At 34.4% G+C, this 22,012-nt stretch overlaps 1 protein-coding gene across 11 annotated transcripts in view; it reads right to left on the reverse strand.

Annotated features, from left to right (window-relative positions):
- CCDC91 (coiled-coil domain containing 91) overlaps positions 1-22,012 on the reverse strand; it is a 353,160-nt gene that overhangs the window by 308,714 nt on the left and 22,434 nt on the right. The window lies entirely within an intron of this gene.

The raw sequence follows: 22,012 nt of genomic DNA on the forward strand, positions 1-22,012 counted from the left end.
CGACACAATGACATAAAAATTGGGGATTTTTCTCCTCTACTTTGGCTCTATATAAGGTGCTGACTTTTCCCTTGGATAGGCTGGCAAAGCACAGCTTGTCAAAGCTTGCATAACCTTGAAGAACACATATAATTTCCAGAAGAAATAAAGAAAGAATGGAAAAATAGATGAGTTTCCAAAAGAAATAATTTTAAATTGTACATATCTATAGTCCTCATCCTTTAGAGATGATGTTACTGGTGGTTATTTGTTACCACATGCATGAATCCTAAAAAGCCAAAGCATTAGAGCCCTCCAAGGGCAACTGCAGCTATCTTATAAACTATAGTTTCAATACAGTGAAAAGGAGAATAATGCCAAGGATAGAGAGCACTGGGATTGTCACCTAGTCAGAAAGAATACAGATCTGGAGAAAGATCAGATTAGACTCATTTCAGAAAATGAGCAAGAAAACCCTGCAACTATACTCTATTCTCTATTAGGGAATCTCTAATTAACCAAACAGCATAAAACTTTTAGACTAAAATTCTTCACATTATACCAAAATGAGTGTGTGTTTTCTAAATATTATAATAATCTATTATGGATACAGAAATGAGAAATGTCTGTTTCTCAACGTTTACTAAGAGTGGGAAGTCGTGTCTAAGATACAGGAAACTACCAAAAAATATAGTGCATGTTCCTAGTGTGTAAATTTTACACAAAGACTTAAGGACAAGAAGACACTCTACTTTTTATAAAATACTTTATAAAATATAAAATATAATAAAAGATAAAAAGAGTGAACAGAAAAAATAAAACACATATTTCCTAACTATCACCAGCAGTTTATGCACAGACATCTTGAATGCGACCCACTCCTACAGGATCAATTATCTTCTGTACTATAGTTACTTCAAAGGAAAAGTATGACAAAGGTCAAAAAAGTTTAAACTACAGTATAGAGATACCATTCTACTTCCAATCAAAATGGAGACATGAGGACCAGACTTAACTTTCAACTAACATAACTAGAAAACTGAACAAGATATATGGAACAGTGGGTTCTGGATATTCGACAACAGGGAGCATAGGATTGTAATACCTGAAAGAAAGCAAAAAAAGCAAAGCAAGCACTATAATTGCCCTGCTTACAACCTGGAGTCAGTTTACAAACTAGAAGACATAGTGGGGGAACCCAAGCAAAACTGAGCTAAGGAAACAGAGTTAAAAGTTTATAAGGCAAAAAGTTAAGTTTATAAGGCAACTAGAAATTCTAGTTGCATAGAAGTGAGAAAACTACACTGGGTAAGAATCTCAAAAAAGTCTGCTCAAGTCTTGGGATGACTAAAACCCATACACAAGTGACAGAAAACTACAGAAGGCTAGGAAAAGACAAAAGTGAGTAGATGGGACAACAGCTGGAGCTCACACACAGCTGGCAACAGTTTATGTTCCTACTAGTCAGAGTGGATAAACTTTGTAATGCATAGAGATTCAGCTGAATCCTCAGGAGGGCATCTCCTTAGTAGTGGGGTTAAACTTGTCCTACAATATGCTTGTTCTGGACCCACACTAACAAATCTTTAAAATACACCTCAAAATAATCCAACTGATTTCAAATAACTGAGAACTGGAACAATATACATTATTTGAAATAATACAATAAAATTTAGCAATCTACAAGTGAAAATTCAAATTATCATAATCCAATCAAAATCAACAGCCATTCAAAAAAAAAAAAAAAATCAGAACGAGACTACAGGGAAGATGGCAGAGTAGGAGAATCCTGAGCTCACCTCCACCCACAGACATACTGAGGCTGAAAGTACACATAATGCAACTCATTCTGAAAATGACCTGAAGACTAGCAGAACAGCTCTTGACCACAGGGATATAAAGAAAAAGCCACATCAAGAAGGGCAGGAGGGACTGAGAAGTGGTCAGGAACAAAACCCACTGCAAGAAGATCAGGCCCCACATTGGATATCCCGAGCCCTAGGAAGCTGTACTGGGAAGACAAGTCTCATAATGTCTGGCTTTGAAAATCAGCAGGTATAACTCCAAGAGAACCAAAGAGGTATAGGAAACCAAGATCAGTCTTAGAGGGCCAGAACACTATATCACTCATCCAAGACCAAGCACAATGGCAGCAGTTTGAAGAGCACCTGGGTTATATAGGTGAAGGAGATGTACCAACTAATTTTAGGGCATGTGCCAGAGGGGCAAGGATCAACAGGAACTTTCCCCCGGAACAGAAGTACTGGTAGGAGTTATTTTTCTAGCCTTCCTTCAGCCTAGGTGGCCTGACACAGGCAAGAGCCAGTTCTAACACTCTCCATCTTCCTTGCTAAAACAGCTCACCCACCCAAGTGTGCCCCTACTAACCTGCCCATCCCAGCAGGCACCCCTCCAGAGCAAATGCCAGCTTGCCACATCTCAGAGGCAGGCAGCCTCTAAAGCAACTCCAAGTGGGGGGAGGTTGTAGAAGGCCAGCCATACTTACCAGCACAACCATAGTAGTCGAGGCCCAGTCAAAAGAGGAAGGCACACACAGTCCACTCAGGAGACACCCCTGGAATGCCTGTTTCTGGTGATTAAGGGAGACTGCTTTACTGGGACCCATAGAAAGTTTTCTACATAAGGTCACTATTTTCCAGAGCAGTATATAACTGACCAATATACACAGAAACAATCAGACAAAATGAGGATCAGAGGAATAAATTCCAAACAAAAAAGGACAAAACCTCATAAAAATAATGAAACAAAATGGAGGTAAGAAATCTACCTGACAAAGAGTTCAAAGTAATGGTCATAAAGATGCTAACTGGACTAGAGAGGACAGTGTATGAACTCAGTGAGACCTTCAACACAGAGAATAAAAACGTAAAAAAAAGTACCAATCAGAGCTGAAGAATGTAATAATTGAAATGAAAAATACACTAGAGGGAGTCAATACAAGACAGGTGATACAGAAGAACAGATCAACAATCTGGAAGACAGGATAATGGAAACCACCCAACTCAACAACAAAAAGAAAAAATAATTTTAAAAAATGGGTATAGGTTAAGGGACTTCTGGAACAACATCAAGTGTACCAACATTTGCATCATAGGAAATGAGACAAAAGGAGAAGAGAGAAAGGGACAGGAAACTTAATTGAAGAAATAATAGCTGAAAACTTCCCTAATCTGCAAAATGAAATAAACCAGGAACCATAGAGAGCCCCAGACTAGACAGACCCAAAGAGGTCCACACCAAGACATACAATAATAACATCCAAGATTAAAGATAAAGAGGGAATCTTAAAAGCAGCAAGAAAAGAGCAAATACTTCAGCACAAGGTAAATCCAACAAGGCTATCAGCTGATTTTTCAGTACAAACTTTGCAGGCCAGAAAAGAGTGGCACGATGTATTCAAAGTGCTGAAAAGAAAAAACCTACAACCAAGAATACTCGACCTGGAAAGGTTATCATTAAGAACTGAAGGAGAGATAGAGTTTCCCCCCCGAGAATTAAAGTAGTTCATGACTATTAAACTGGCCTTATAAGAAGTGTTAAAGAGACTTCTTTACGTGAAAAAAAAGATCATACTAGAAAAAATAAAATTATGAAGAGAAAAAATCTCACTGATAAATATAAACATATCATAATGGTAATAGATCAATCATTTATAAAGCTAGTATGAAAAAGACACAGTAGTAAAATCAATTACATCTTCAAAAATTAGTTAAGGGATATACAAAATAAGAAGATGTGGGAAAAAAAGACATCGTATATGTATAACGTAGAGGGAAGGAGTAAAAACGAAGTGCTTTTAGAGTATGTCTGAACTTAAGCAACCATCAACTTAATATAAACTGCTGTATAGCTAGAATGTTATATATGAACCTCCTGGTAGTCACAAACCAAAACCTATAATAGATACAGAAAAAACAGGGGCAGCTGGGTGGCTCAGTTGGTTAAGCATCCAACTCTTGGTTTCAGCTCAGGTCATGATCTCATGGTTCTTGAGACTGAGCTCCATGCTGGGCTCTGCACTGACATGGGGCCTGCTTAGAATTCTCTCTCTACCTCCCTCTCAGCCCCTCCCCTGCTCACTCTCTCTCTTTCTTAAAATAAATAAAATAAGCTTTAAAAAAAAATAGATATACAAAAATAAAGGGAAAGGGCTCCAGGCATAACACTAAAAAAGTTATCAAATCACAAGGTAAAAGAGCAAGAGAAGAAGAAATGAATAGAATGGAACTATAAAAACAACCAGAAAGCAATTAACAGATGCCAATACATACATATGTATCAACAATTACTTTAAATGTAAATGATTCAAATGGTCCAATCAACACACATTAGAGTGACCTAATGGATAAAAAAACTAACACCCATCTATATGATGCCTACAAAAGACTCACTTCAGACCTGAAGACACATATGGATGAAAAATACATTCCATGCAAATGGAACAAAATAAACAAACAAAAAAGCTGGAGTAGCAATAGTTGTATCAAACAAAATAGACTTTAAAACAAAAACTGTAATAAGAGACAAAGAAAGTCATTACATAATAAAAAAGGGATCAATCCAACAAGATAAAACAACTGAAAATATCTATGTATCCAACATAGAAGCACCAAAATATAAAAAGCAAACATTAACAAACATAAAGGGGAAAACTGGCCTTAATATACATCAATGAACACATCCAAACAGAAAAACGAAAAAGAAACAGTGGTTTTGAAAGACACAATAGACGAAATGGACTAAACAGATATATGCAGAGCATTCCCATCCAAAAACAATACACATTCTTTTCAAGTGCACATGGAACATTCTCCAGGATAGATCACATGTCAGGCCACAAAACAAGTCTCAATAAATTTAAGAAGACTGAAACCTTATCAAGCATCTTTTCAAACCACAAGACCATGAAAGCAGAAATCAATTATAATAAATTACAATTACAAGAAAAACACAAATACATGGAGGCTAAACAATATAACACTAAACAACCAATGGGTCAATAAAGAAATGAATGAGGAATTCAAAAAATACCTTGAGACCAATGAAATGATTCAAAACTCTTTGAGACACAGCAAAAGCAGTTCTAAGAGGGAAATTTATAGCCATAAAAGTATACCTCAAGAAACGAAAAAATTGCAAATAAGTAATCTAAACTTACACTTACAGGAACAAGAAAAACAAAGCCCACAGTAGAAGGAAAGAAATAATAAAGATCAGAGTGGAAATGAAACAGAGACCAAAATATAGAAAAGACCAACAAACTAAGAGCCAGTTCTATGAAAAGTGAAATAAAACTGATATCACCTTTAGACTCATGGGGGTGGGGGGGAGGAAGGGGAGAGAAGGGACTGAAATAAAATCAGAAATGAAAGTGAAAGAACTGACACCACAGAAATACAACGGACTGCAAGAGAATACTACAAAAAATCATATGGCAACAATTGGACAACCTAGAAGAAATGGATAAATTCCTAAAAACATACAGTCTTCTAGGATTCAATCAAGAGCAAAGAATATATGGGTGCCTGGGTGGCTCAGTCAGTTAAGCATCTAACTTTGGCTCAGGTCATGATCTTGTGGTCCATGAGTTCAAGACCCGTGTCAGGCTCTGTGCTGACAGCTCAGAGCCTGGAGCATGCTTTGGATTCTGTGTCTCCCTCTCTCTCTGCCCCTTCCCCGCTCACACCTCTCTCTCTCCCTCTCTCTCTCTCTATCAAAAGTAAATAAACATTAATAATAATAATAATAAATTTTAAAACAGAAAGAATATATGAACAGACCAATTGGCTACTAATAATGAAACTGAATCAGTAATCAAAAAACCATGAAAAAACAAAAGCTTAGGACCAGTTAGCTTCACAGGTGAATTCCACCAAACATTTAAAGAATTAATACCTATCCTTCTTAAGCTATTCCAAAAACAGAAGAGGAAGGAATACTTGCAAATTCATTCTATGAGGTCAGCATTAGCCTGATATGAAAACCAGACAAGAACACTACAGAAAAAGAATAAATAAAATTATCGACCAACATCCCCCATTAATGTAGATGTAAACATATTCAACAAAATATTCACAAAAAAATTCAAAATATATTGAAAGGATCATTCACCGAGTAGGATTTATGTCAAGGATGAGATAGATTGGTAACAGCAAATCAATCAATGTGATACATCATATCAATAAAATGATTGGTTAAAAAAAAAAAAACATATAATCATCTCAGTAGATGCTGAAAAAGCATTTGGAAAAATTCAAAATGTGTTCATGGTAAAAACTCTCAACAAAGTGGGTTTAGAGGGAATATACCTTAACATAATAAAGGCCATATATGACAAACCCACACCTGACATCGTACCCAGTGGTGAAAAGCTGAAGGCTTTTCCTCTAACATCAGGAATAAAATAAGGATGTCCACTCTCACCACTTTTACTCAATATAATATGGATAGTCATAGCTGCAGTAGACAAAATAATAAATAAATAGGCAAAATAAATAGATAAATGGCATCCAAATTGGTGAATGTATACAACTGTCACTATTTGCCGATGACATTATACTATATGTAGAAAACCCTAAAGACTCAAAAAAAAAAAAAAAAACCTATTAGAACTAATAAATTGAGTTTGGTAAAACTGCAGGAGTACAAAGGCAATATACAGAGATCTACTGTATTTTTAAACACTAGTAACAAACTAGCAGAAAGAGAAATTAAGAAAACAATCCCATTTACAACTGCATCAAAGAAATGTGAAAACAATACAAATAAATGAAAAGATATACCATGCTCATGGACTGAAAGAATTAATATTGTAAAAGTTTCCACACTACCAAAGCAAGCTATAGACTCAATGTAACTGCTATCAAAATATCAATAGTATTCTCCACAGAACTGGAAGAAAAGAATCCTAAAATTAATATGGAACCACAAAAAGCCCCAAACAGCCAACGCAATCTTGAGAAAGAAGAACAAAGCTGGAAGTATCATAACCCAGATTTCAAAACTATACTAACAAAGCTATAGTAAACAAAACAGTATGGTACTAACACAAAAACAGATACATGGATCAATGGAACAGGATAGAGAGCCCAGAAATAAATTTATGTTAACATAGTCAATTAATCTATGACAAAGGAGACAAAAATAGAATATGGGGAAAGACCTTCACTTCAGTAAATAATGCTTGAGAAGAGGACAGCTATGTACAAACAAACAAAACTGAACCACTTTCTTATACCATATGCAAAAATAAACTCAAAATAGATTAAAGACCTAAATAGAAGTCCTGAAGCCATAAAACTTAAAAAACAAAACAACAACAACAAAAACAAAAATATATAATGTATATTCTTGGACATTACCTTTAGCATTATTTTTCAGGACCTGTCTCCTCAGGCAAGGGAAACAAAAGCAAAAATAAATAATTGGGGCTATATAAATTGAAAAAACTCACACAGTGAAGGATACCATCAACAAAATGAAAGGCAACCTACTGAATGGGAGAATATATTTTCAAATGATATATCCAATAAGGAGTTAATATCCAAAACATATAAAGAACTCATACAACTCAACAAAAAAAACCAAAAACCAAAAACCAAAACAAAACAAAAACGAAAAACATAATGTGATTAAAAAATGGGCAGAGGACCTGAACAGACATTTTCCCGAAGACATACAGATGGCCAAAACACATATGATAAGATACTCAACATTATTAATCATCAGGAAAATGAAAATCAATCAAACTCATAATGAAATATCACCTCACATCTCCCAGAATGACCAGTATGAAAAAGAAATAATAAATGTCGACAAGGACATGAACTAAGGGGAACCCTCATGCACTCGTGGTGGGAATGTAAACTGGTGCAACCACTATGGAAAACAGTATGGAGGTTCCTCAAAAAAAAAAAAAAGGAAAGAAAGAAAAGAAAAAGACAAAGAAATACCATACAATCCAGTAATTCCACTGTTGGGTATTTACCTAAAGAAAATGAAAACACTAATTCAAATATTTAAATAAACCCCTAGGTTTACTGCAGCACTATTTACAGTAGCCAAGATATGGAAGAAACCTGAGTATCCACTGATAGATGAATACATAAAGATGTGATACATGTGCATAATTGAGTATTATTCAGCTATGTAAAAGAATGAACTCTTGCCATCTGCTGCAAAATCAATGAACCAAGGATATTATGCTGTGTGAAATAAGACAGAGAAAGACAAATACCACACAATTTCATTTACTGGTGGAATCTAAGAAAACAAAACAAATGAACAAACAAAAAACAGAAACATACTCATAAATACAGAGAACTGGTGATTGTCAGAAAGGAAGAGGAAAAGGGATGGGCAATATAGGTGAAGGGGACTAAAAGGCACAAACTTCCAGTTATAAATTACATGAGTCAGGGATGAAAAGTACAGCATAAGGAAGATAATATTGTAATAACTTTGTATGGTGACACATGGTAACTACACTTCATCATGATGAATTTTTCATAATATATACAATTGTGGAATAAATATGTTGTATACCTGAAACTAAAGCAATATTGTATGTCAACTATACTTCAATTAAAAATAAAAAGAAATTTAAAAAAGAAAATATAAAACCAAGACAAAAAAATCAAGAAAATATGCCTTATAACCAGGGGAAAAAGCACTTAGTGGCAACACAGAAATGAAAGAGATGATGGAATTAGTAGACCAGGCCATAAAAACAGCTATTACAAATATGTCTCATATGCGTAAGAAAGAAGAAAAAATGATCATGATGATGACAGACATATAAGATATGAAAAAGACTCAAATGGAACTTCCAGAGAATTTTTTTTAATAAAAAATACACAGGACAGGATTACTAGCAAATGAAACACTGAGCAAAAGAAGGTATGAAGTTTAAAAAATGCAATACTAATTACTTAAAATGAATACAGAGAAATAATTTGAAAAAAAAAAAAGAGTGGGATAATATCAAGTAGTCTAAAACATGTGTAACTGGAAAGCCAGAAAGAAAGGAAGGTTATAGAACAAAATATTTGAAGAAATATAGTTGAATTTTTTCTAAATTTCATGAAAACTATAAACTAGAAAACCAGAGATTTAAACACCCAAGCAGACTAAACATAAAGAAATTGCACTAAAGCACATCATACTCTATCACAGAAAACCAACAAGAGAGAAAATTTTAACTTAAGCAGGAAAAAGGACACATTATATTTAAAAAAAGAACTAAAATAAGAATATAAGTATACTTTTTATTCAAAACCATACAAGTCAGAAAACAATGGAAAGGTATCTTTAAAGTATAAGGGAAAATAATATAATAGCATATAATTCTTTGTCCAGAGAAACTATCTTTAAAACTCAAAAGGGAAATAAAAATATTTTTCCAGACAAACAGAAGCTGAGAGAATTCTCTGCCACAAACCTGCACTGAAAGAAATGCTAAAGACAGTTCTTCAGGAAGAAGAAAAATTAAACCAGACTGGAATTTGAATTGGTGCAAATGGAATAAGGAGTGCCAAAAATAGTAACTATGTGGATAAATTAAAAATTTTAAAGATAACTGACTACATAAAGCAAAAACAACAATAATGCCTTGTTGGTTTTAAAGAATATGTAGAAGTAAACAAATTATATCAACACCATAAATGATGGGAGAGTATATGGAGAAATGCTGTTGTAAAATACTTACACCATATTTGAAATAGAGTATTATTTGAAAGTAGACGAAAGATATATACTGCAAACCCTAAAACAATGAATTAATTTGCCAAAATACACACGTAGAAACCCCATAATGGGCATAACATTAGAAACAAAAACAAAAAACAACCTCAAACCCAGCATAAGTTAAGAAAAGAAGAAAAAGCAGGGAAAAGGGAAAATAATTAGCAAAATGATATATTTAAACTCATCTGTATTGTTAATCACATTAAATACAGATGGTCTAAACAACTTAAAAAGCAGAAATTGTCACACTGAATAAAAAGCAAGACCTGACTATATGCCACAAGAAATTCATTGTAGCTAGGGAAAAAAAATAAATGAAAAAAGATAAATTTAGACTTCAGATCAAAGATTACTGGGGATAAAGAGGTTTCATAATGATGAAGTAAACTCATCAAGCAGACATAACAATCATAAATGTGTATGCATCTAATAATAGCTTCATTATAAATGAAGCAAGGAGTGACAGAACTGAAATGAAAAATATGTAAATCAATAACCATAGCTACAGATATCAACAGTCCTCTTGAAATAGCGATAAAATAAGAAAGAAAATCAGTAAGTGTATACAAGACTTGAACAATATTATCAAACAATTTAATCTAATTAACATTTCTGGAAAACTTCTACCATTCAGATGCAGAATAGACATTATTTCCAAGTGCACATATAACATTTAAAGATAGATGCTATTCTGAGCCACAAAGTCTCAATGCATTTTAAAAAACTGAAATCACACAACATATCTTCTCTAAGCACAGAAATAATACATTAAAAAATCAATGACAGAAATCTAGAAATTCCCCCCATTATCAACATATTTCTAAATAACCCATTATGAATCAATCATAAGAGAAATTTTGAGTGCAACTGAAAATATATCAAAATCTGTGAGGTGCAGCTAGAAAAACGCTTTGAGGAAAACTTATAAACATTATATGCTTATATTTAGAAAAGAAGAAAGGACTCAAGTAATCGAAGATTTCTCCTTAAGCAACCTAAAAATGTAAAGCATATTAAATTCGAAGCAAGCAAAAGGAAGAAAATAACAAAGAACAGAAATCAATACAAAATATAAAGCAGACAAAATTAAAGAAAACATAAGAGGATTTTTCCCAAATATCAATGAAATTAATAAACCTGTACCCAGAATGAAAACAAAAAAGAGAAATGACACAAATTACCAATGTCAAAAATGAAAGAATTTCATTATCAATACATTTCTAGAAATCACACAGAATTTAAAAGAATAAGAGAACATTATAAAAAACTTCTTGCAAATGTTTTCAAATATTTACATGAAATGAGCAAATTCCTTGAAAGATAACAAACTTCCAAAAGTCACTCTAGAAAAACAAACTGACTAGCCCTGGATGTATTAAAGTTGATTTCACAGTTAAAAACCTTCCACAAAGAAAACTTAAGGCACAGAAGGCTTTACTGAAGAATTGTATGAAATATAAGAAAAAAACAAATTTTTCACAAACTTTCAGAAATAGAATAGTGAACTGATACGTGGTATTAACCTGATAACAAAACCAGAAAAAGACATTAAGGCAAAATAAAATACAAAATAATACCCCATTATCAACACCTATGCAAAAAACTTTAACAAAGTTTTAACAAATCAAATCCAGTAATATATAAGGAGGGTAATATATCATAAAAAGTAAAGTTTATCCCAGAAATGCAAGCTTACCTGAATATATTTTAAAAAATCAATATAAATCACCCTAGGAAAAAAACATATAATCACCTCAATAAATGCGGGAAAAAAATGTCGACAAAACTTAAAACCCATTCATGATAAAAAAAAAAAAAACAACTTAGTGAATACAGAAGAAAATGTCTTCAACCTGATACAGACTATCTACAAAATCATCATCATCATCATCATCTCACAGCTAACATCATATTTAATGGTGAAAGAGTGAATGCCTCACCCACCCTAAGATCCTTAAGAAGTCAAAGATGCATGCTCTACATGCTCTCACCAGAGGTCCCAGTTAGTGTAATAAGATAAGAAATAGAAATAAAAGGCATGCAGAGTAGAAAAGAAGTAATATTATCTTTATTCACAGGCAACATTATTGTCTACGTAGAAAATCCTAAGGAATCTGCTAAAAAGTTACATGAAGAATACAAGATCGATAATAAGAAAATCAATTGCACTTTATTTTACACTAGAAGCTAATAACTGAAAATTAAAATAAACAATACCAATTATAATAACATAAAAGTTCTGGACATGGATAGTGAGGATGGCTGCACAACAATGTGAATGTACTGAATGCCACTGAACTGTACATTTAAAAGTGATTAGAATGATAAATTTTACCATGTACATTTGACAAGTTTAAAATTTTGAAAATATATGTAATGTTAAGAATATAAAAAGGCAAACCACAGATTAGGAGAAAATATTTTTAAAATATATGATGAAGGTCTTGTGTCTAGAATATAAGAACTCCTAGAACTAAATAACAAGAGGAACTCAATTCTTTAAAATGGCAAGAGATATTTTAAAAGTTTCATAAAAGGTATGAGAATGACAATTAAAACACATGAAAAAAAGTCCTCATCATTAGTCATTAGAAAAATGCAAACTAATACCAAAATGCAAGTAAAAATCTACTAAAATAGGCAAACACCTACTAAAAGATGCAGGAACACGTCTACTACAATGACTAAAATTAAAAAGCCCAAAATATCAGCTTTGGCAAAGATACTGTAGGCACTTGGAATTTTCACATGATGCCGCTGAGAATGAAAAATGGTGCAGCCACTTTGGAAAACAGCTTGACAGTAGTATATAAAATTAAACATACAACTTGCCATATAACCCAGAAATGCCACTCCTAGCTAAGCTATTTACTTCTGGAGAAATGAAGATATGTATCCACATAAAAACCTGTCAGAGAATGCTTACAGTAGTCTTATTCATAATAGTAAAAAAATTTTAAAACAGAAACAACTCAAATGTCCCTCAGCTGGTAAATGGGTAAAGGAACTGTAGTATATCCATTCAATGGAATACTACTCAGCAATAAAACTACTTATATACACGACAGCATGGATGAACCTTCATTACAGCAAGTGAAAGAAAAACACACAAAATGACATCTACAATGTTTCTTTCAAGTGAAATTGGTCAAAATTCTAAAAAAAAAAAAAAAAAGGCAAAATTTCAATGACAAAAAGCAAATCAGATTGTCAGGAACCAGGAATGATAGGATGGGAATCAATTGTGAATAGCCATAAGAAAATATTTCAAAGTGATGGAAATGTTCTATATCATGAATGTAGTAGTGGTTTCTTATATGTAAATATTTGTCAAAAGTCATCAAAGTATTACTGGTTATTTTGATTTATTTAATATTTTTAATAGTACCAGATTATTTTAGTTGTATAAATGTTACACCTCAATAAAATGGATAATTTTTTGATATTATTTGATTTATTTAATATTTTTAATAGTACCAAAGCATACATAAATAGTGTAAAGGAACTCTGAGTTTTCATCACAGCCTCAACACCTGTCACTAGTGCTAAGTCCCTTCCTCTAGCACAGGTGGAAGTACAAAGAGCACATTAGGCAGGTAGTCCAGCTAATGAGTATTTCTTGAAAGTGAGACCAAATAGACACATGAAAAGATGCTCAACACCACTCATCATCAGGGAAATACAAATCAAAACCACACTGAGATACCACCTTCCACCAGTCAGAGTGCCTAAAATTAACAAACTCAGGAAATAACAAATGCTGGCGAGAATATGGAGAAACAGGAACCCTCCTGCACTGTTGGTGGAAATGCAAACTGGTTTGCAAATGCAAACTGGTGCAGCCGCTCTGGAAAACAGTGTAGAGATTCCTCAAAAAATTAAAAATAGAACTACCCTACGACCCAGCCATAGCACTACTAAGAATTTATCCAAAGGATATAGGAGTGCTGATGCATAGGGGCACGTGTACCCCAATGTTTATAGCAGCGCTTTCAACAATAGTCAAATTATGGAAAGAGCCTAAATGTCCATCTGATGAATGGATAAAGAAGATGTGGTTTACATATACAATGGAATACTACTTGGCAATGAGAAAGAATGAAATCTGCCATTTGCAGCAATGTGGATGGAACTGGAGGGTATTATGCTAAGTGAAATAAGTCAGTCAGAGAAAGACAGGTATCATATGTTTTCACTCATATGTGGAACTTGAGAAATTTAACAGAAGATCATGGAGGAGGGGGAGGGGAAAAATAGTTACAAACAGAGAGGGAGGGAAGCAAACCATAAGAGACTCTTAAATACAGAGAACAAACTGAGGGTTGATGCAGGGGGAGGGGAAATGGGTGATGGGCACTGAGGAGGGTACTTATTGGGATGAGCACTGGGTGTTGTATGTAAGCAATGAATCAGGGAAATCTACCCCCAAAACCAAGAGCACACTGTATACACTATATATTAGACAACTTGACAATAAATTATATTAAAATAAAAGAAAAAAAAAGTGAGGCCAGAGGAAAAATTATCTTAGGTAGAACTACAACTGCTACGAAAACCAAACTAGGGAGGGATTGAAAACTAGAGAAAAAGGTATACAGTATTTAAACTGCCTCAGAGTGCTTAATATAGGTAAGCTTAAAATTGGTTGTCCAAAAGATCAAACACAGGACAGAGGAAGTGAGAAAGGGTCATGGAGTCATCAAACTGGAAAACTAAGGAAAATTAACAGGGATGGGTGGAATAGACGTAATAAGAAAAAAAAAAAAAAGATAACCTTAGATCAAAGTGAAATACAGGACATCCCTACATCAGGCTTTTTAAAGCTCTATACAGTAAGCTAGGCTGCCTGAGACTGGGGAAGTTATCAAGCATACCCAAATTATGATCATCTTTCTACTTAGTAAAGTTTCTGTCTTACTTTTTAAGTTTCTATCATACTACCACCCTTTGTCACACATACACACAAAACTTATTTTTTCAAATTGTTACATAACAGAATGATTACATACTATTATCATACCATTATGGTGTTGGTACTCTAACTGTAAGATCCTATAGCTTCTTAAATCTGGCTCAAATTTGCATTTCCAGTCTCATCTGTCTCTTCCAGCCATTCTGAAAAGTTTGCCCTTTTTTGTTGTTCAGTAATAAATACTTACTATTTTTGATTGACTTACTGACTTCAACTTTTCAAATATATAGGAAAAAATGTGAAGCACATCTCCAAGTATGAATAGATTAGGTAGTCAGTTAAAAATTACTATTTCAGAAAATTTCCTAAAACTTTCCCAAGAGCTACATACAACTTAAATATGCACAACCAAACTTGATTTGTGTGCAAACCAGTACTACACTAGGGTATTTCAAAGACACAACAGAGTGGAGGATTTCAATATTCCCAGGCAATTTAATATGAAATATATATACAGGTATATATGTATATCTTTAAATATACACATATTCAATTATGTGGCCTATTCTGTCATATCATCTCTACTGTCCATACCACAATATTATCATCTAGCTCATTTTACATATTCCCTGGTAACACATTAAGAGCTTATTTAATCTTCTTACCATAATTTTCTTACCACAAGAGAAAGACACATGTGCTATGGTAAAAGGAAAACAGTGGTAGTGATATAAACAAAAGTGCAATTCTCCTAAGCATTGGTTCCTCCACCATCATTATAACTGATTCTCTGACGTCTTGGATAGTAACAGAGGATTTCAACTACCTCCATTTTGACCTCAGTCTGAAATTTCCAATTCATTAAATTCTTCTTTCCAGCTAATCTCTTAACTCAGGCAAAAGACCCTGTAGGCAAAGCACTCCCTGATGGGAACTGAAACTACTCCCTCAAGCAAAGGGGATGCCCATACACCAGCAATACCCAATGTGATGATTCCAAGACCATGATCAACTTGACATTTACTGCCCACTTGCATGTACCCACTGACTTTGTCCCACATTTTGCTTATATAAACCTGGAACTATTTTCAGCATTTTGGAGACAGTCTCTGAGACATTAATCTGCTGTCTTTCCAGTGTTGGCCTCACTCAAATAAATTCCTTTCTTGTTTCACCACCATTTTGTCAGTAGCAAGTGGCTGACCCTTTTCTGTTTAGGATCCCCAGAACCAGGGGTCTTTGCACCATTGCACCCAGTTACAACAGTAGTTTCATGATACTCAGAAAAGCTAAAACAAAGAAACTCTTAAAATAAAAGTAACAGGCTATTTACATCCCTCATAATGATTTTTTCTCTCAACACACACACACACACACACACACACACACACACACGTGAAGTCATCAATAACACTCAGTTTGGGTTTCATAGATGAAGAACAATTAGAACAGCACTACTCTGACCAATTGTCCACTATGTTAAGAATGGCTAAGAACAAATAACTACTTAAAAGAAAGCTATAGTTCCTAACACAAAAATACATGCTTCAACTTCTTCACATATGTAACCAATTAATGGTGCTTTATTCAATTATTATGGTTGCCTTCCTCCCAGAGAGTTGACAAAGTCTACAACTCATTACACATAATTTCCCATAAAGATGGCACACCTTCCTTGATTAGAATAACTGAGTTGCATAATATTTTTGGGTTTTTTTAAATTTTTTTTAATGTTTATTTATTTTTGAGACAGAGAGAGACAGAGCATGAACAGGGGAGGGGCAGAGAGAGAGGGAGACACAGAATCTGAAACGGGCTCCAGGCTCTGAGCTGTCAGCACAGAGCCCGACGCGGGGCTCGAACTCACGGACCGCGAGATCATGACCTGAGCCGAAGTCGGACGCTCAACCGACCGAGCCACCCAGGCGCCCCTGTAATATTTTTGAAGTACAATATATATATTTTCTTTTAATTCCTGAAACCATGTTAAGGTAATTGAATTGTAGGAAGAACACAGATTTGCCCTGCTTAGAAAATCACTATATGTTTTCTAAGCCTGAGAACCAACAGAGAAAGAACTCTACTAAGAGTTGATTTAAAAAAAGAAAAAAAAGTTTTGAAATTATTTGCATGATTCCAGACCTCAACATTGCTACACAATCACAATGGAAAGAATGTGTGGTAATTAACCAGCTTTAAATGCTGAAAGCATCAAAACAATCATTCTTTTTCCCTAAAAATGTTTTATGAAAGGGGAAATCCTATAGTCTTCATGATTACTCCTTCAAATTACTTTACTTTTAAAAAAACAAAAACAAACTGAGTACTGAGTACCAATGTTCATGGGTTTTTCCTCTCCTTTTAATTTAAGCAGTATCTTTATTTGGCATAGGATTACATTTTACTATATTCACTAATATTCCACCAATATATTTAATTAACACCTTAGCTTTCAGCAGGGAGAACAGGGGCCTCATGACTATTTTCAATAATATAAAATAAGATTGTGATAAAAATAAAAGCTTAAAGAGAAAAGGGGAAGATGGTGGTGGAGTAGGAGGACAGTAGGCCCAACTCATCCAACGAATACAACTAGATAACTATAAAATCATCCTAAATATCCCAGAAATAAACCTGAAGATTGGCAGAACAAACTCCACAACTAAAGGTAGAGGAGAGACCACACTGAAGAAAGCAGAATGCAGAGAAGCAGGTTGGGAGAAAAATGGACCCTGGCTGCTGCAGTGGGGAGGAAGCCATGGTTATGGAGAAGGGCAGACTAACACATAGGGGAGGGCACAGGGAAAACAAATCCCCATACTATTAGCTTTCAGAGTGAAAGGGGCTGAATTTCATGAGCTCTTACAACCAGTGGGGCTAGAATTTTAAAAGTCAGTGTGTTTGGCTCAGGGAGAGCCCAGAGGGCACTGGAGCTGCTCTTGGAGACAAGGCAGGCAAATAGCCCACAAACATACAGCATGGACGATCTCATTTCACAAGCAGACCAGAGCACACCTAGTTAACCACGTACCATATGCAGCCCAGGGACCAAACACTGCCCACAATAAGCAAAGAGAGCCTCTACAGGCAACTGCCCTGAAGGATAAAGTGGTCAGAACACAACAGGAGAGTGCATGCAGCACACACTGGAGATACTCCCAGAGGCACCAAGCCATGGGGTCAAGGGACTCTACACTGCAGGGCTCTATAAAACCTCTTCTTCATAAAGCCATTACCCTTAAGAACAGGAGACATGGCTGACATTCCTAAAACACAGGAACAGGCACAGAGACTTAGACAAAATGAGTAGACAGAGGAATTTGTCTCAAATGAAAGAATAGGACAAGGCCAACGCCAGAGATCTAAGCAAAACAAATGTAAGAAACATGCCTGATGGAGAATTTAAAGCAATGATCATAAGTATATGAACTAGACTTGATAAAAGACCAGAGGACATCAGTGAGACCATTAACACAGAGATCTGGAATAACACAGCAGAGATAAAGGGCTCAATAAACAAAACAAGAGAAAACACTGATGAAAGGAACAGAAGAATGGAAGTAGCAGAGGAATGAATTAAAATTAATGACTTAGAAGACAGAATAACAGAAAGTAATCAAGCTGAACAAACAAGAGAAAAAAGAATTATGGAAAATGAGAACAAACTTAGAAAACTTAGTGACTCTATCAAAGGTAATAATATTTCTATTACAGCAGTCCCAGAAAAAAGAGAGAGAAAAGGGGGCAGAAAATTTATTTGAAGAAATAATAGCTGAAAACTTCCCTAATCTGGGGAAGGAATCTGATATCCAGATCCACGAGGCACAGAAAACCTCCCCCTCAAAAAAACAATAAAGCAGATCCACAACAAGACATATTGCAATTAAAATGACAAAATACAGTGATAAAGAGAAAATATTAAAAGCAACTAGACAAAAGAAGACAGTTACATGCAAGGGAAGCCCCCATAAGGCTATCAGCAGATTTTTCAGCAGAAATTTTCCAAGCCAGAAAGCAGTGGCATGATACATTTAGAATAGAAGGAGAAATAAAGAGTTTCCCAAACAAAAATGAAAGGAGTTCATGGCCTCTAAACAAGCCCTGCAAGAAACATTAAAGGGGATTCTTTAAATGAAAAGGGAAGGTCAAAAATGATAGTGTGAAGGCAGAACACACAAAAGCAGTAAAAATGAATATTTCTATTAAAAAAATTGTCAAGGAACTCACAAAATTAAAGGATGTAAAACATGACAAAAAGAAACCAGCAAACTATGAAAAAGAGAAAGCAAGAAAGGATCATAGAAAATCTTCAGAAACAACCACAAAACAAATAATAAAATGGCAATAAATACATATCCATCAATAATGAGTCTGAATGTAAATGAACTAAATGCTCCATTCAAAGACATAGGGTGACAGAATGAATAAAAAATAACAAGACCCATCTATATGCTGCCTACAAAAGATTCATTTTAGACCTAAAACACCTGCAGATTGAAAGTGAGGGGATGGAGTATGATGTATCATGCAAATGGATGCCAAAAGAAAGACAGGGTGGCAATACGTAAATCAGACAAAATAGACATTAAAACAATGATTGTAAAGAGACAAAGAAGGACACTATATAAAAAAGGGGACAGTCCAATAAGAAGATATAACAATTGTAAATATCTATGCATTGAACATGGGAGCACCCAAACATATAAAACAGTTAATAACAAACATATAGGAACTAATCAGTAATAATACAATAATAGTAGGGAGCTTCTACACCACACTTAAATCAACGGACAGATCATCTAAACAGAAAATCAACAAGGAAACAATGGCTTTGAATGACACACTGGATCAGATGGATTTAACAGATATATTCAGAACATTCTATCCTAAAACAGCAGGATACACATTCTTTTCAAATGTACATGGAACATTTTCCAGAATAGATCACATATTGGGCCACAAAACAAGCCTCAACAATTTTGAAAAGATCGAAGTCATACCATGCATCTTTTCTGACCACAACATTATGAAACCAGAAGTCAACCAAAAGAAAAAATCTGGAAAGACCACTAATACATGTAAGTTGAAGAACATGCTACTAAACATTGAATGGGTTAACCCAGAAACAAAAGAAGAAATAAAAAGTACTTAGAAACAAATGAAAACACAGTGGTCCAAAACCTTTGAAATGCAGCAAAAGCAGTTCTAAGAGGGAAGTATATAACAAGACAGCTTATCTCAAGAAGCAAGAAAAATCTCAAATACACAACCTAACCTTAAACCTAAAGGAGCTAGAAAATGAAAAGCAAACAAAGCCTGCTTCCAGCAGGAGGAGGAAATAATAAAGATTAGAGAAGAAATAAATGATATAGAAACTAAAAAACAAAAAAGAACAGACCAGTGGAATCAACAGCTGGTTTTTTGAAAACAAAAATCAATAAAATTGATAAAGCTCTATCCAGACTTAGCAGGAAAAAAAGAGAAAGCACCCTATAAAATAAAATCACAAATGAAAGAGGAGAAATAACAACCAACTCCACAGAATTATGCACAATTATAAGAGAACAGTATGAAAAACTATACACCAACAAACTGGACAATCTAGGAGGAATGGATAAATTCCTAGAAACAGATAACCTACCAAAACTGGAACAGGAAGAAATAGAAAACTTGAACAGGACAATTATCAGCAAAGAAATTGAATCAGTAATCAAAACACTCCAAAACAAAATTCAAGGATCAATGACTTCATGGGCAAATTTGACCAAACATTTAAAGAGTAAATACCTATTCTCAAACTCTTCCAAAAAATAGAAGAGAAAGGAAAACTACCAAATCCATTCTATGAGGCCAACATTACCCTGACACCAAAACTGGATAAAGAAACCACAGGAAAAGAGAGAGAGAGAGAGAGAGAGAGAGAGAGAACTACAGGTCAATACAGGCCAAAATCCCTGATGAACATACAGACAAAAATCCTCAATAAAATACTAGCAATCCAAATCCAACAATACATTAAAAAAATCGTTCACTACATTCGAGTGGATTTACTCCTGGGTTGCAAGAGTAGTTCAATATTTGCAAATCAATCAACATAATACATCACATCAATAAGAGAACGAATAAGAACCATACGATCATGTAAATAGATGCAGAAAAAGCATTTGACAAAGTACAATATCTGTTCATAATAAAAACCTTCAACAAAGTAGGTTTAGAGGGAATATACCTTAACATAATAAAGACCATCTATGAAAAACCCACAGCTGACATCATCCTTAATGGGGAAAAACTGAGAGCTATTTTCCTAAGATCAAGAACAAGACAAGGATGTCTACTCTCACCACTTCTATTCAACATAGTACTGGAGGTCCTAGCCACAGCAATCAGACAACAAAAAGGAATAAACGGCATCCAAATCACTAAAGAAAAAGTAAAACTTTAAACTATTTGCAGATGACATGATACTATATATAGAAAACCTGAAAGACTCCACCAAAAATCTACTAGAATTGGAGCATCTGGGTGGTTCAATCGGTTAAGTGTTGAACTCCTGACTTTGGCTCAGGTCATGATCTCAAGGTTCATGAGGTCAAGCCCTGCATCAGGATCTGCACTGACAGCACAGACCCTGCTTGGGATTCTGTGGTCCTCTCTCTCTCTGCTCCCCTCACGTCCTCTTATCTCTCTCTCAAAATAAATAAAAATTAAAAAAAAAACTACTAGAACTGATAAACAGTAAAGTTGCAGGATAAAAAATCAAGTGCAGAAACCTGTTGCATTTCTATGCACCAAGAATGAAGCAGTAGCAAGAGAAATTAACTGCACCAAAAATAATAAGATACCTAGGAATAAACCTAACCAAAGAAATGCAAGACCTATACTCTGAAAACCATAAAACACTGATGAAAGGAAGTGAAGATGACACAAGGAAATGGAAAGACATTCCATGCTCATAGATTGCAAGAAAAAATAGTTAAAATGTCTATACTACCAAAGTGATCCCCAAAGCCACCACTAAGAAAATAACTAAAAAAATACATAGTAAAAGAAACAAAGGAATTAAAATGGCACACTAGAAAATATCTAATAAAAAAGCAGTAATAGAGGAATTAAGGAACCAAAACAATAAATAAAAAACCCACTTAAGACACACAGAAAACAAATAGTAAAATGACAAGCATAAGTCCTATCTGACCAGTAACTACATTAAATACACATGGGTTAATAAAACAAAAATAATATAAAACTCAGGGAATGACAGCTATAACAGCACCTAAGTTTTACAAAATATGTTTAAGCCAAAAGCAGGTATTTGTCAGAAATCATTATAAACTGTGATTAAATATCAATATA

This window comes from Neofelis nebulosa, chromosome 8 (assembly GCF_028018385.1).
Source record: "Neofelis nebulosa isolate mNeoNeb1 chromosome 8, mNeoNeb1.pri, whole genome shotgun sequence".
Classification (NCBI taxonomy): Eukaryota; Metazoa; Chordata; class Mammalia; order Carnivora; family Felidae; genus Neofelis; species Neofelis nebulosa.